The sequence below is a fragment of the Trachurus japonicus genome, unplaced genomic scaffold (assembly GCF_045865225.1).
Source record: "Trachurus japonicus isolate A0001 unplaced genomic scaffold, Traja_1.0 AP029826.1".
NCBI classification, from domain to species: Eukaryota; Metazoa; Chordata; class Actinopteri; order Carangiformes; family Carangidae; genus Trachurus; species Trachurus japonicus.
The window spans coordinates 98,986-114,372 of record NW_028219959.1 but is presented as its reverse complement, the minus strand read 5'-3'; the positions used below and the strand labels follow the sequence as shown (position 1 = coordinate 114,372).

Genomic DNA, 15,387 nt, shown 5'->3' with positions numbered 1-15,387 from the left:
AGGTCAGTGGTGAGTTTAGTAACACACACTGTCACCTGTTGTTGAACAGCTGTGATGGAAACACAACAGTACAAATCCACAGAGCTCCTCAGCTGTGATCTTAAAGAACCAAAAACAACAAATTAAAGTCAAGTTTGTTTAGTGTTGAATGAATTTTGAATCAACATCAGTTCATCTTTCAGTCTCTGATGAGCTCCTCTCGGTTTCCTCCTGCTGTCAGGAGTGAAACCTTCACACTGCTGCCCTCTGCTGGTTCAAACAACACACTGCTTCAGTTCACCTGCAATGAAATGAGCTGCAATGAATTAAATCAACATCTTCCTCTTCTGCTCCTGTTGTTGTAATGAATAAAACTGTTATTCTGCTGCCCTCTCATGGCTGCAGTGACACACGGCTCCACACCAGCTCTACTGTGATACCATGTAGTACTTGTACCTATGAAGATGCAGTATTTAAAGCTGTACAGAAAAGAAAATTGATTTTGAGCCATCATTGGGTCCTAACATTAGTGTAATAACTCATCTATCAGACGATGTAGGCCAAACTTTGTGCAAAATTCTATTTCAAGTAAATCCGGGATCGCATTGGATAATGCAGGCGCACGGATCAGACGTCACGTTGCTCACGATATATTGGATCCGTTATCCATCAATCAAACATCTGAGACACGCACACACACATCGAGTTCGGTCTCGCCCCAAACACTGAACATCCTGCCCGCTCGATAACGGCCAATTAAATTTGTTTTCCTCACTCGGGTAAACTTGTGCAGCAACTCGTGGAAACTCGGCGCGACAAACAGGACAAACGGCCATTTCTAAACACCTTTAAACGTCCAAACACTTCAAAGTAAAAAAGCTGCATCACAAGTAAAATCTTAGATGTGAAATTCTACTTCTTTAAAAGTTGTAAAGAGTTTAGTTGTTTTAACACATTCACTACAAACCACCTGAACGTCTTTGTGTGGTTTAATTAACTAAACTAATTATTTACATCATTTACAACGAGACACAAAAATCTTGTCTTGCCAGCTGGCTTTCTTCAAGCCAGCTGGCTTTCTTCAAGCCAGCTGGCTCGACTGCACCTGGACTTACCTGGTCTCTGCTCCATCAAAGCTCAGCTCTGTGACCATCAATCAATCAATCAATCAATCAATCAATCAATCAATGGTGAAATGGCAGAAATTCAGGAGGTGAAATGTTTGTGAGACGTTCACGGTCATTTTGTCGGGTTCTTGAATTGTGTTTTTGTTTTTAGGTTCATTCTTTCAACCATACTCACACACACAGACACACACACACCCAGACACACACAAAGACTTCTCAAACGCTCAAACCTCAGGTGGTCTCAGGTGACGTTCTGGTCCAGGTCTCCATGTTCCTGGTTGTTGTTGTCGTTCCCCAGTGGATCATCTTCATCACTGATGAACACACAGAACCAGAGAGAGAAAGAAGATCAGAGTGAAGGCCCTGATAGAAAAAACATTCTGGTCTCCTGGATAATCAGACTGAATGGAAACAACAGCAGCATGAAATATTACAGTGTATTGTGATTCCATCATGACAATATTACATTTAATTCTGTACAATAGACCCAACTTCTCTATTATTATTAACTTCAACGTTATGATTAAAAGGAGCAACATTATCAGAGAAAGTATAAAAGGGACTAAATGTGAAAACACCCATAATTTTCACTGTAAGAAGTTGGATACATAAAAACTGAAAAAAACAGAAATCAATGACCTGTTTTTTAAGAGCATGTGAATGAAGTGACACATTATCACAACAAAGACAACTGTAATACTCAGTATTAAATAACATCTGACTAGGACTTCAGAGCACGTGGCTCTTACTGACAAGAATAATGTTACCGGCGCCAGAGCTAGGGGCAACATTATCAGAGAAAGTATAAAAGGGACTAAATGTGAAAACACCCTTAAGTTTCAATGTGAGAAGTTGGATAAATAAAAACTCAAGTTTCTGCAGAAATCAACGAGCTGTTTTTTAAGAGCATGTGAATGAAGTGACACGTTATCACAACAAAGACAACTGTAATACTCAGTATTAAATAACATCTGACTAGGACTTCAGAGCATGTGGCTCTTACTGACTGAATAACAGACGTTTCAATAACATTACAATAATACAACAAACCTAGATCAATACTGTAATTGGAGTCTGATATTATCACCTGATATTGACATTAACTGAACGTGGCTAGAAACACAAAAATGCATTGCATTACACAAAAAAATACCTGTTATTTCACAAATGTTTTGATAATGGAGCCTTCCATATGTTTATAAAAAGCTGAGACTCATACAACCTTTAAAAAAGCCAGTTTGCCAGATAACATGGATTATACCAATACAAAGGATCTCATACACTCTACTGCCAGTAATTAGGGTTAAATTATATTGTGTCATGCATAAGATAATTCTGTTATGTAACTATATACGAGGGTTTAATAACATAAAATAGTGATTACATCTCTAGGACCTTCCTGCATTTCTGCATCATCATCTCATTAAATGTGGTCTGATATGCAGAGTCACAATAATGGACAAGCTTTATATTTATATTTCATTGTCTTTCATGACTGACTCTGTTCAGCTGAATGACAGCTAACCTGAAACCTGACCTTTGACCCAAGGCTTCTCTTCCTCCTTTTCAAACCTGCTTAATCTGAAGTGATGAGTGTCAGTAATCAGTGGTTTTCATGTGTATTCATGTAACCAAACATTATCAACTCATGGATGACCTATAGCCTCGTAGCTGTTTTAGAGTCATTTTGTGACAGGTTTTACGTATTATTTCATATTTGGGGAGTTTTAATATCACCTATTTGAGTATTATTGGTTTACATTGAGTGTATTTGTCTGTTAGCCTAATACAGTGGTTCTCAAACTTTTTTCGTCATTCCCCACTTTTAACAAGTGGGGATTTTCAAGCCCCACTTCCCCCCGTCGCCCCAACAAAAATTACTTCAAATTTATTGAACTTACTAGCACCAAGTATATCAGTCATATTTCATGTCAAAATCTAAAACATGAAAAAACAAAATGTTCAAAAAGAGAAAATAAAAGTGCAGATCAAAAACGAAAAGTAAAAGTAGGCTACAGTAGTCAAATAATGAAACAGTGTTTCATTTGCAATCTGTGCAAAAAACAAAAACATGAACAAGTGAACTTTCCCTGCATTAGTGGCTGCAATGTGCCTGTTTTGCACTGCACATCCCCGGGGTTGCAGGCTTGAAACTGCCTCAAGTCATGCTCAATGTTGAGCTGAGAAGTGTGTGTGTGTGTGTGTGTGTGTGTGTGTGTGTGCGTGCGTGCGTGCGTGCATGCGTGCGTTTTCATCTCTCTCGAGTCTGACATAAGCTATAAAACGCACACAAATATGATCGCATTTGTCAATCGCTGTGTTTTATTTTGAAAAGTGCTTTATTTTGACAATTGACCGGATTCTCTCGTTGTTTCATGTGTGACTTCCTGCCAAGATTGACGCGATCGCTCGCGGCTCGCGCACAAAATTGACCAGATGCCGAACCGATTGCTGCAGGGCGCGAGTCGCTTCTGGTCTGAACTACACAACCGGTACTTGAGCACTGAAGGGAAGCGGTCTCTGTTCCGCGCTATTCGCGGTGCTTCGGCGTCCGGTGTGAACCCAGCAGCCTGCTACCAGAGCCGGTCTCTATTAGAAATTCTCTGCTGCTGCTGCTGCTGCTGCTGCTGCTGCTGCTGCTACCTTGTTGGCCCGCTGCAATTAACATCCCGATGTCAATCATTGTTTTTGCACTTTAGTTCCAGGTTACATTTTTTCTCCCGGTCTCCTAATGCTTTTTAATAATTTTAGCTATTCATTATTACTTTGTTTGTGTGTGGCTGTTTTGTTTAGAGTGAATTATCTTTGTTGTCAATAGCATTTACAGTAAGATAGGCATGAAATTGAAAATTTCCTCCCGTTTGTCGCGCCCCACCTGTCATGTCTCCGTTCTCCACCAGTGGGGCGCGCCCCACACTTTGAGAAGCACTGGCCTAATACAACTTTCATCAACATCAGATCACACTCTATGGATAAACTATACAAACTGTAAATAATTCAAAATGTTTGACTATTTTATCCTAGTAAAAACATGTGGACAAAACTACAGAATCTCCTCTCAGGTCTGATGCAACACAGCTCCACTTCAACACACAAAACCTGACGTTGTCAACAGACAAAACCACTGAATTCTGGACCTCTTGATGTGGAATCTGAGAGCCGCCATCTTTTTCTCCTTCCATTATATTTAAAAAAAAAAAAAGGCGCGGATTTTAAACAGCTCGGCCACTTCCGGCTCGTACGGTTTTAAGGATTCAGACTGAACCTAAACTCTGACGGTGATGTTACATTCACTGCTGTGTCATCCAGCTCGGTGTTAGATGTACAGCTCTCCTTAGATCACTAACAAGTCTCTAGTAGAAATGTTTAGCTAACATAGGTAGGAGGGTGACGGATGTAAAGAAATCCTCCACTCATTGTTTTTGTTTAGATATTTGATTAACGAGCTTCGACTTCAACAAGGACCAGATACTGCTACTGAAGGGTGAGTCACGATATCTCAGTTAAGTAGTTAGTTTATAACAACACAGTTAAATGACTGTGACACGGTTAGCTAGTACTAAATAACTTGAATGTAAACACTGACGAACATGCTAACCGATGTTTTTCGTCAGTGACAGACGGAGTTATGAGTCAGATAATTAGTGCTGCAGGACACTGGAGACAGCGGCTTCTCTGAAGGACTTACATCCCAGTACATCCAGTGGTATTTGTCCTCCAGAGGCTGAAGAAGCAGTCGGGGAGCAGCAGTTCAATCCGAGGGGAAACGGGTCCGTGTGACCAGGCTGAAGGAATCAGTTCCTCACCGCCTCCCTCCGAGCGAGAGGAAGCCAAGGTGGAAAATATAGACACGTCCACTGTTCACTAACGTGTTGGTAAATGGAGGTCACAGAGCTGAGCTTTGATGGAGCAGAGACCAGGTAAGTCCAGGTGCAGTCGAGACAAGACAAGACAAGATTTTTGTGTCTTGTTGTAAATGATGTCAATAATTAGTTTAGTTAATTAAACCACACAAAGACGTGCAGGTGGTTTGTGGTGAATGTGTCAAAACTAAACTCTTTACAACTTTTAAAGAAGTAGAATTTCAGAGCTAAGATTTTACTTGTGATGCAGCTTTTTTACTTTGAAGTGTTTGGTCGTTTAAAGATGTTTAGAAATGGCCGTTTGTCCTGTTTGTCGCGCTGAGTTTCCACAAGTTGCTGCACAAGTTTACCCGAGTAAGGAAAACAAATTTAATTGGTCGTTATCGAGCGGGCAGGATATTCAGTGTTTGGGGCGAGACCGAACTCGATGTGTGTGTGCGTGTCTCAGATGTTTGATTGATGGATAACGGATCCAATATATCGTGAGCAACGTGACGTATGATCCGTGCGCCTGCATTATCCAATGTGATCCCGGATTTACTTGAAAATATAATTTTGCACAAAGTTTGGCCTACATGGTCTGATAGATGAGTTATTACACTAATGTTAGGACCCACAGTGGGCTCAAAATCAATTTTCTTTTCTGTACAGCTTTAAATACTGTATCTTCATCGGTACAAGTACTACATGGTATCACAGTAGAGCTGGTGTGGAGCAGCATGTCACTGCAGCCATGATAGGGCAGCAGAATAACAGTTTTATTCATTACAACAACAGGAGCAGAAGAGGAAGATGTTGATTTAATTCATTGCAGCTCATTTCATTGCAGGTGAACTGAAGCAGTGTGTTGTTTGAACCAGCAGAGGGCAGCAGTGTGAAGGTTTCACTCCTGACAGCAGGAGGAAACAGAGAGGAGCTCATCAGAGACTGAAAGATGAACTGATGTTGATTCAAAACTCATTCAACACTAAACAAACTTGACTTTAATTTGTTGTTTTTGCTTCTTTAAGATCACAGCTGAGGAGCTCTGTGGATTTGTACTGTTGTGTTTCCATCACAGCTGTTCAACAACAGGTGACAGTGTGTGTTACTAACTCACCACTGACCTGAATGTGTTGTTGTGTTTCTGCACCATGGTGACCCAGATTGTTTTTTTATTTGCTTCCAGATTAAAACCAAGAGCAACTTTCCACTGATTCACTTCAGAGAAACAGAGAATTTCAGGAAAACAATCAAAACAAACAAAAAAGGTGTAAATAATGAGAATAAACCAGGATAAAGAGTTGAATTAGTAAATGAACCTCCTCTGCAGGCTGCCACCTCCCACTCAGAGGAAAAACCACACAGCAGCTTCAGCTGAAGACAGACATGAAAATAATCTTAGAAAAAAAGATAAAGACATTAGATGTTTGAAATAACTCCATTGAAATACGTAAAGTAGTGGAGGCCAGTCTGTTTAAGACCAGAGAGACTCCATGTCCTGTCATTTCCTCTGACTGTTTCATGCAAAGAGTGTTAATACACAAACAAGAACAAACATCCATTCAGATAATATTCAATATAATATTAAAATAATTCTCAGGCTTCTTCATTTTCATTTAAAATAAAAACATTAACCTTTATTTCAAATCAACAAAGTAGAGCAAGTCACTTCACATTTTATAAATATGAAAAGCTTTAACCAATTTCAACAAAATAAGCAGAATCAAATCAAATTAAATTATTTGTACATCACTTTTCATACAGTAATTGTAAGTCAAAGTGCTTTACACAGAGACATGAGAGACAGACCACAGCCCCACCCACCTGCCATCCCACAATGCTTTCATGACAGGGAGCTGTTAAAACCACAGTGAACTGAGGAAACGCTAACACTACTTTATAATGAGGGAACACAGGAGGTTTTTTTTTCAAAGAATAAAATAAAAACAAATATAAAAGTTAAGAAATAAAAGCTAATCCCTGAATTAAACAAAGTAAAATGACAGAAATAAAATAAAATGCAGTCAGAGGCGTAGATCATAACAGAAATGAGGCCAAGAGACAAATGTCTGTCAATCAGCAGCAGCAGGGGCTGATGGGAGTTGGAGGAGCCGTCAGAAACCACGTGGCCTCGTCTGAGCTCACAGCTCGTCCTTGTTTGGCCTCAGCAGCATCAGAGCTCCACTTCTCCTCAGCTTCTCCAGAGGAAACACCACTGATTCACAAAATGCTTTTCCTCCCAGCTGCTGCTCTGTGCTGTCTGTGTTCAGGTGAGTGTTTCCAGCCAATCAGGAGCCCACACACTCTACCTGTCACCTGTAGCAAGTAACGAAGTACAAATACTTCGTTACTGTACTTAAGTAGATTTTTCAGGTATCTGTACTTTACTTGAGTATTTATTTTTCTGATGACTTTTTACTTTTACTCCCTACATTTATACACAAAATATGTACTTTCTACTCCTTACATTGCAAAAACAGGCTTGTTACTTTTTTTTTTTTTTTTGACACTACGTAAAAGTATACTGGTAAAAGACATGACGAACTAGAGAGGGAAAGAGGTACAGCTCGGACCGCGGGAGCGAGGCGCGAGCGCCTTCACGTGCACTTGGGTGGTCGCACAGGGAGCGTACTTCTCCTCCTCTCTCCGCGCCCGTCAGACATTGACTGCAGTCGTCCATACTCGTATTCACTTGGTTTTCCACACACACATGTCACTTTTCTGTATGGATGTGTGTTGTTTTTGGTGTCCTCCGGAAAGCCCTTGCCTTTTAGTAATTTGAACACTGTACATTCAGCGCGATATAGCGTATTTACCATTTACGAGCGGCAAAGCGCAACCTGTCCATGCACCCGTGCGTGCGTGTGTGTGTGTACGCACGCGAGAGAGACGGCAGGTGGACTGACTGGCAGAGATGAGAGGTGGTGAAACGCTGTTTCAAAATTATTATTATTAGGGCTGGGACTTTAACGCATTAATTACGATTAATTCATTACACAAAAGTTAACGCGTTAAAAAAATGTACGCATTTTAATCGCACTTATGTGAGAAAAAGCTCCTGCACACTGTCATCACTTGCAGAGGTTTTATTGAGCAACGTTTTGGACGTTACTCGACCATCTGGTCTTCTCCTACGCACCTGTCCGTCCGTGCCGGTGTGCACAAGTTTCAGCCTGGTTTAATCGCACTTATTAAAAAAATATATATATATATATATTTTTTTTTTTTCTCACGTGTCTACGTGCGGTGCGCCCGCACGCGAGAGAGGCGGCAGTTTGAGAGGCTGACTGGCAGAGATGAGAGCTGGTGAAACGCTAGCATGGTTATTTAAAACACCATCTCTGATCTCTGCCTGCACATAGATACACAGACACGGGCGCACGCTAAATGCGCTATATAGCGCTAATTGCTCAGCTGCAGCGCTATATCTATGACCTGTCACTGTCACAGGTGCAGCTCATCTCATTATGATAGGACTTCACCCTCAGAGCTGTCTGTCTTCAGACTGTCCTGACCTGTCCCTGAACATCACACAGGGACAACATGGAGCTGCTGTGTGATTGGTTACTGAGTTTTATGAATGTTTACATCAGGCTGAGTTCAACAAATCAGTTTATGCTACTGTGATTTAAGTAGCCTAGTTAAATACTACAGTAATCATCATAGTGTATTGGCAGGAAAGACCATTTAATCTGTATGTATCAAATATCGATTAATGAATTAATCGATAATTTGCATCCCTAGTCTGTTGGTCTTGGTTAAGTACCACCTTGAATGCTTAAGCTTATGTATTCAGTCATTCAATGGTATACTAAAATCCATGTGAAAAAAAAATGCTTCTCACTGTTCTCAGGTCAAATATTTATATGCGATTAAAATGCGATTAATTAATTACAAAGCCTCTAATTAATTTGATAAATTTTTTTAATCGAGTCCCGGCCCTAATTATTATTATTAGGCTATTATTATTATTTTGAGAGGTCTGTGGCGGGCCCAAACGTTAATTACAGTAACAGGAAACACTGTCTCTGGTCATTTCAATCTTGATTATTCTGTCTGAACTTTTCAAAATTATCAAAGGATGTAGGTTTCATTAAAGGCAAAAATTCATTTTTACTTTTTACTTTTACTTTGAAAGTACATTTCAGAGCCTGTACTTTCTTACTTTTACTTGAGTAAAGGAGTTGAATCAGTACTTCTACTTTTATCAGAGTATTTTTTTTACACATGTATCTGTACTTAAGTACAGAATATGAGTACTTTTGCCACCTCTACCTGTCACTACCACCGTCACACTGACCTTCATCTACCTGTCTGTGTCTCTGCAGCACTGGTTGCCATGGCAGCAGAGCTGGTCCAGGACCAGTTATCATTGACCAGGAGAGTTGGTGAATCTGTCTCCTTCACCTGTGAACGAACTGAGCTGTGTGACGGCAGTGGATATGTGGACTGGCTCCAGCAGAAAGAGACAGAAACATTCACATGGATTCTTGCTATTAACAGGCAAAGTGGAAACAAAGTCCCAAGTTCGAATCATCCTCAGAAAGATGATTTCACAGCTGTTAATAAACAGAACGGCTGTGAGTTGAAGATAGAGAAAGTTAAACTCTCTCATTCAGCCTCCTACTACTGCTCCTGTGCTAAGAAAGCTCCCCACAGTGAGAAATGATCCCTGCAGCCTGAACAAAAACCTCCAGATGAACAGGTGTCAAACAGCGTCAGTGACAGGAAGAGAGCAGTAAACCACAGCCCAGGTTCACACACTTCACCTCCACATCACACACTTTTTCTTGACTTTTCTTTGATGTTGATCCATGTTGTTATCAGATATTTCAGCAGGTTTCCTGTTGTTCCACACACTGAGGACAGAGAAGAAACACAGAAGCTCAATGAGAAAACAAGAGCAACAGAAACAGTCAAAGGAGCTAAATGAATAAAATCATATCAAACATAAAAACTCTAAACAACAAACCAACTTTAAATCATGTGATACAACTGGAGGAGCGATGGTTCATCCTGAGGGGAACATGAACGTCTGGACCAACTTCAATGTGAATATTTGTTGATATGTTTCAGTGTGAAGCCAAAAGAAAAGAGAAGAAGAGACAGTGATGTTGATGTGAACGTTAGAGAAACACATGATGGAGCTGAAACATGATCCTGGTTCATAATGTGGACTCGTTCAGCTCAGCTGACACATTCAGCAGCAGACGGGTTTTTGTATTAGTCTTTCTCACTGTGGCACGGCGGGTGGTACTGGATCTTTGGCTCTGGAACTAAACTGTTTGTAGGTAAGAACAAACTTTAATTTCCCTTCAGTTGTTTTATTGAAGAAGTTAAAATGTGTTTGAAGTCAGTTTCTGCTGTTTCAGACTTTACATGTTAGTTTGTTCAGAGTTTAGTACAAAGTTCCTGATGCAGCCGTTCTTCAATGACAAAGTTCAACCATGAGTGAAAAGAGGTTTGAATCTCTGAACAGCAGAAGGAATTCTTTATTTCTTTATTTCAGCTGCAGCTGAAACGTTTGTGAAGAGTCTAAAAAGTGTGATATTGTGAGTTCAGTCTGGACTGAGCTGGGGACTAAGCAGGATTTTTTTGCTAAGGCGACTGTTATACTAAATCTTCAGTTATCAAAGTTATTAATCACTTTGATACATTTTCTGTCAACATGAAATATGACACAGGATGAATACTTCCATGGTATAGAGTGTAGTGTAGATAAATAGTCTTAATGCTTGTCAGTAATTATAGTAGTTAACAGTAAATAGTAAATGTGTCAAATTATGTCAAACATCATGTGAAATATGTTTGTATTTGTTTTTAAGATAATTATATATCAATATATTGTTTTTATTATGTAAATTTAGTGGTGAGAATTGTCAGAAACGTTTCAATATTTTTTTTTTTTATAGGAGTGTCGTTTTTTCATAGCCAAACATCTATTTATTTGAATAGAGAATTGTGAGAGGGTAAATATCTTAATTGTAAAATTATATTAAATTTTCATTTCAATTAATAGAAAATAAAATTGAGTATCACCAAATAAAAATATTTGTACATTAATAAATACACAGAAATTCTACATAAATCTGGTCATTTGTAAGAAAATATGGTGATTAAGTTCTAATTTCATAATGTCAGAGTATATCATGATCAATATTTTGTCTTTTCATATTAAATAAAAATACTCCCGCACAATGTTAAACTTGCAAAGAAGATTTAAGGACAGCAGTGTTTTTGTGCTAAATCTTCAGGCAAAAAAGAATTTAAAAAAAAACCATTAGCAATAAAATCCCTTGATCTTAAAGCGTGTCAGTAATTATAATAACTAATAGTAAATAGCAACTGTGTCCAATTGTATAAATTATATCGAACATCAGGTGAAATATGTCAGTATTTTTTTTAAAGATAATTATATATCAATATATTGTTTTTATTCTGTAACTTTAGTGGTGAGAATTGTTATTCTTTCAATATTTTTCATAGGAGTGTAATTTTTCATAGCTAAAACATTTATTCATTTCATTTTATAGAGAATTCTTCTAAAATTTTAAGAGTGGTAAATATAAAAATTTTAAGATCGTAATCAATTTACAATAAATGTATCTGATACAAAAAAAAATAGTTTCAATAAATAAAATATTTGTAGATTAACACACAGAGAAAGTGTGGTTAGATGTAAGAAAATATGTTCACTCATTTCTAATTTCTAATTGTTAGAATATATTATGGCCAATATTTTGTGTTTTCATAGTAAATATGTAAACTCTATAAACCCACACAATGTTAAACTTGCAAAGAAGATTTGATGGCAGCAGCGTTAATACTGTCTCCATTTTACTAACTTTGTGTTTTATTCATACTGTAGTAAATTCATATTTCATATATAATGGTGGATATATTAAAGCAGAAGTAATTGATATATTTGTGTTAATATAAGTCTTAAATAGTTATATCTTCCGACAGCAATCACTTACATAGAGTGTTTGGACCGAAACACGGGTCTGTCAGTCACTCTGCTCTGCTCTGAGCCGAGGAGAAAACATTTATCGTATCCTACAGTTTTTATCCAATGAGGAGAGAGAATGGCATGCAGGGCTGTGTGTGCAGCCAAGGAACGCCGTGAATGTGGTGACGTAGGGACGAGGACTGTTATGGTGCGTTCAAGGAAACTCGTAACTCGTGTTTTTCCGACCTGTGAAGTCGTACCAGTTCGATCTGGTACGAGTTCACGGGTCGGAAGTTACGAGTGGCCGTTATAGTGACTTTCACCGGTAAAACAGGTCGGAAAAACACGAGTGGGTTGCCTGGAACACTACAAAGTCGTAAGTTGTGACTTGAAGCTGTAATTTACGGTTTCAAAAGCCTACCTGGAACGCAGCATTAGCCAAAACGACCGGATCGCTTACTTCTGCTTTAAGCATTGTCCCTCTCTCTTTTTTCGATTCGCTTGTCAGCTCCAAACTCACTCGTCTGCACCTCGTTAACAGACCACAGTGGTTTTACACACAGCAACATTTAACTCGGGTGAAGGAATAACAACAGTCTCGATACAGATCAGATGGCTCTGTTGCCGCTCTGTTTTTGAAATTTCCGGGTTTGATTCTCATGTCCGACGTCGCGCTCGCACTGACGCTCTGCCCAATCAGCAGAAGGCAGTCGGCTGACGTCACGTTATAGTATCGCTTCGGCTCGCTTGGAACCAGGGCCGAGGAGGTACTAAAAATGGTACCTGGTATCAGGTACTAGGGCTAGTGGAATAGCAAAATAAGCGGGCCGTGCCACGCCGTGTCGTGCCAGTGGAAAAGCGCCATATGTGGAGACCCAGGTATTTAACCTCTTGTGAGGGCGTTCACAAGGCTGATGATGTCACTGGTTCCCTTTTGTGCATCAAGTGCCAACGACAGTTGTTAAGTGACTGTCTTTGGTGGGAAGTTTGTTTCGACTTTGTTAGTGCCCTATTGTGTTATAACGACAGTTGTTGGAGTCACTTGCCATTTGTGAACAGTTGTTATTCTTTGAGACTGTCGTTGGCACTTGGAGCACAAAAGGGAACCAGCGACATCATCAGCCTTGTGAACGCCCACACAAAAGGTTAAATACCTGGTTCTCCACACCAGATAGTTGGATCAGTCCCAGCCTGGTCAGATGCGTACATGAACTGATGAAGCCTCTTGGATGAGAGGTGAAATGTCTTCCTAGACAAATAACTAAGTCCAGTTGCTTTTCAATTTGACCTCCTTTGAGAATATAAAGAATTTAAACAATGTTTTGTGTGACTTTGTTGAAGCTGATCTTTGTCTGATGATAAACACCGTCTATAAACATGATCTTCATCACAGTAAATGTGTGTGGAGGTGAGTCCAGTACAGGTGGTGACCTCTGTGCTGTATTGATGAGGAGCTGAGTGATCAGAGTCCATGTAGTGTCCAGGATCAGACTGAATGCAGTGCAGTGCTGGAAGCTGCTGTTGACTGTGTGAATGTGTCTGTGCTGCTTGTTGCTGCTGTCAAACTTCAGATGAGCAGGTAGTGAAGCCCGTGGTGAGCGTGTACCCAGCAGCATCCAGAGCCCACCTGGAGGGGAGGAGCTCCCTGCTGTGTCTGGCCTCAGCCATGTCTCCTCCTCTGGTCCAGTTCTCCTGGAAAAGACAGAAGGAGGATGGTCCTCTGCTTCCTGCTGAGGGAGAGCAGCTGCAGCTCACAGAGCCGGGACGCTCCGCCGCCATCTTGCTGGTGGATCGGGACGCCTTCTACACGTATAAATACCGCTGCTACGTCAAGCACGAGGGGGGCACGGTGGAGGCCCAGGCAGCACAAGGTGATGGAGGCTTGGTGACTGTGTTGAGCAGTGATTCAGCTTCATGTGGAGACTCTGTCACAGAGAGCAGAGCAGCACAGCACTGACATCTGACTCCTTTTCTGTTTCAGAGGTTCCAGCTCCAGCAGCCCCCTGTCCTCCAGAGAGACAGCCAGCACACCTGGCAGCTCCGCACCAAGCTGACTGTAAGATCACCTGCTGCCTCTTTGCATGGACAGCTCCAATGTTGTGCTGCAGTTAGGGCCCAGTATCAGTCTGTTCACTCTCTGCTCATCACATCACACTTCAACACACACTCCCTGATTCTGTCCCAGTGTCCAACAGCACAACAAAGTCCAGTCCCAGAGCTTTCACTGGCCCATTCCGACTGATAACACGTGTTGGAGGCCCTGAACTCAATCTGAGGAGATACAACAACTGTAGGGACTGAATCTTAGAGCTGCACTCAGTCAGGTTTCTATTGAAGAGTCAATCTAAGGACTCAGTGTGAAGTCAAAGGTCACATTGAGCTAATGGTAGTGGAGTCCTTCTGTGAATCAATAACCACCTGTGTCTTTTCCCATTTGGACTTTCCATGTGATGGTGGAGTGATTTGAATAGTCATGGCCAGTTGACAGAAGAAGGTGATGGAGGCTTGGTGACTGTGTTGAGCAGTGATTCAGCTTCATGTGGAGACTCTGTCACAGAGAGCAGAGCAGCACAGCACTGACTGGTTTCTCTTTGACTCCTTTTCTGTTGCAGTGGTTCCCCTGGATCCTCTCCGGCCTCAGTGCAGGGTGAAGCTGCTCTGTCTGCTCTACACAGTGCTGATAGTGAAGAGTCTGCTCTACTGCTGTGGACTCTCTCTGCTGATGAGCCTCAGAAACATGGGACCGTCCACCAGCTGCACACAAGCTGACTGACTGTTTCCTCATCCTCTTTTCTCTCCATCACATCTCATCACTTCATCTCATTTATCTCTTTGATCACAGCTCAGACATTTAAATCTAATAAATCTTTCCACATGTTTAGATAAAGTCAGCCACAAATGTTAAAATGTACTCACACTTTCATTCAATTATGTTATTATTTTTAATAAATGATTTACGTGGATGCTGTTTTTTAAATTTCAATTATCAGAGTGACTCTTGTAATAGCGTAGAATTCAGTTGTATCGTTAGCTGCTTCATAAAGGCATTTCTTCCTCATCCTGTTTCTCATTTTAATACATTCTATTCATTTAACAAGTTTTTGTTAAATTTTTTCAATTTTACTCTTTGAATAAAGTGAAAAATCACAGTATTCATGGTTTGTTTGCATTCATCACTGATTTCCATTTGGCTTCAGAACTTATAATCAGAAAAATAAAAACCTTTAAATGTTGATGGTGACATCTACAATAAGCTTAGCTTACTTTTGCGTGTGTATGTATTGTCACAGAACAAACATCATAACAATGGGCCTCATTCACCAATATCTTCTTAAGAACCTTCTTAGATTCTTTCTTAAGTTGTTCTTAAGAAGTTCCTTAAGAAAACCCTACGTCAGATTCATCAACGCGTTCGTAAGCCTCAGAATTGTTCGCAGCTGTGTTCCTACTTGATGAATGCCACCTCCTCGTAAGTTGAGGGCGTGTG

The 15,387-nt window shown here is 40.3% G+C and overlaps 1 pseudogene across 1 annotated transcript; it reads left to right on the top strand.

The window, feature by feature from the left end:
* Positions 1 to 9,964: 9,964 nt before the first annotated feature.
* LOC146960927 (uncharacterized) lies at positions 9,965 to 15,045 on the top strand (annotated as a pseudogene). The gene is made up of 4 exons (XR_015035338.1): positions 9,965 to 10,242; positions 13,472 to 13,771; positions 13,882 to 13,956; positions 14,513 to 15,045. The product of XR_015035338.1 is annotated as an uncharacterized LOC146960927 (transcript).
* The last annotated feature ends 342 nt before the right edge of the window (positions 15,046 to 15,387 follow it).